Here is a 1,854-nt window from a genome sequence, read left to right as displayed (position 1 = left end):
GATCAGGTCTGATACACCTGATGCACTTTGAGTTTGTATCTGAAATCCACTTGATCCGGCAGAAACTGTCGTCTCTTCATAAGCTTCACGATGGACGATTTCAGGTCTATGAGCAGATTCAATGTTTTTTGAATAAGTTGTAAAAGATGTGTTTTCTTTGCCTTGCACTTCCGTCGCCTGAGCATCTGAAATGGGATTAATATAAGAAATATCACAAGGATCACTTAGTTGTGCATTGTCGGAGCACTCTGTAGAATTCCTGTACTTGTTTACTTTTGGAGGAAGCGGCTTAAATTCTTCATTATGTTGATACAGCGATAAATTAATCAGCTAAGATTCTTTATCTTCCTGTTGTTGGAAAGCCTGACTTAAATACAAAGAATTCTCATTCGAATTTTCCGTACATTTGTCTTTGGCTTCTTTATTATCTTCATCTGAATTTCCTGTCGTTGGCAGTGAATACACGTTGTCATCATTCTTATAAAATACGCAAGGATGATGCTCACCGTAAGTCAGTACTCTGCGACAAATATGGCAAAAGTATCGAGCCATTAATTTCCAACAAAAATAAAATTCCGATTTTTTAAATTTTTTTAAATATTTCTTAAATAGGTAAGAAACGTAGATTTTCTTTTCTTCAACAGTTTAATGCTGTAAACGTTCTTGATGAGATTTACATTTGGTACTTACGGTTATAGTTAAAGTATATTCAACGATGAATAAATTATGAATGTTTCATTTATTAAATAAAGTGCTAGAGCCCTTTGCCCTAAATTCAAATATGCAATGTCTAATATTTAAAATCCACATTCGCTTCATGTGTTTATTTGTGATATCCTTATCTTAATCTGGGTAGCAACTGAATTAAAACAAAAATAAAGATTATGATCTAGAATGCCTATTACCCTCGCAGAGAAAGCATAGAAACCTAGAAAAAGGAAGATTGTTTTTAACCTGAATTCCACGATGGATTCGAAGTTATTACTTTGAGTGTATATTGATGTTTCATTTCAACAATCAAAACTCCTGTCAGGCAAAATATATCTGTCTATGAAGGAAGGTATTATGAAAAAAAAAAATAAAAGGCATGAATCAGATTTTAAAATAGAAATATACTGTCTATAAAATGAAAATTTACCTTAAACGAACTTTTACCAGAAACGTTTCTATGATTTTTTCCCTCTTAATGTACTCGCAAATAGGAAAACATTTAAAATTCCACGACATTCAGTTAATTGATATTTTAATAACATTTTTATAATAAAATAAATTTGGTTTGTTTCTTTTTCTTTTTCTCATAATTATTGCAAAAGATTTGGTTTGTATTTATTTTGTGTGAATAAAGATATAATCGAATGCATTTTCATAGTCATTTGCTTGTAATTCTGTTATAATATTATATATAAAAGACTGTTTTAGAATGGAAAGTATAATATCAGTAAAATGAAATTTGAACTTTTTTTTATTTCTTTAATCTTATCATTTTTGATCGATTAATATTTTCTATTTCAAAGCTTTCACAAGAATCTTTTAATGCTCATTAAGGGTCTACTCAAGTGCTTGCCTCTTTCTTAGACCGTAATCTTAAATTAGGATTTCCTTTCAAAATAGAACTAGCTTTTGTTTAAAGTCCGATATTATTGCATGAAAGTTTAAACATCAAGCCTATTCAGATTTTTTCCTTTGTTATGCATTTTAATTTTAAATTTCTTAAATTAAATGAATTCGGTATTTAAAAGAGCGCATAAATGCATGATGGCGGGAAATTTTGATTTTCTACAATCTTATCTACAAGTGGGGAAATATTCAACATGTTAAATATTATATAGCATAAAAGAGAATGGAAAGATAGGA

Source organism: Argiope bruennichi, chromosome 6 (assembly GCF_947563725.1).
Source record: "Argiope bruennichi chromosome 6, qqArgBrue1.1, whole genome shotgun sequence".
Lineage (NCBI taxonomy): Eukaryota > Metazoa > Arthropoda > Arachnida > Araneae > Araneidae > Argiope > Argiope bruennichi.
This window is presented reverse-complemented; position numbering follows the sequence as displayed.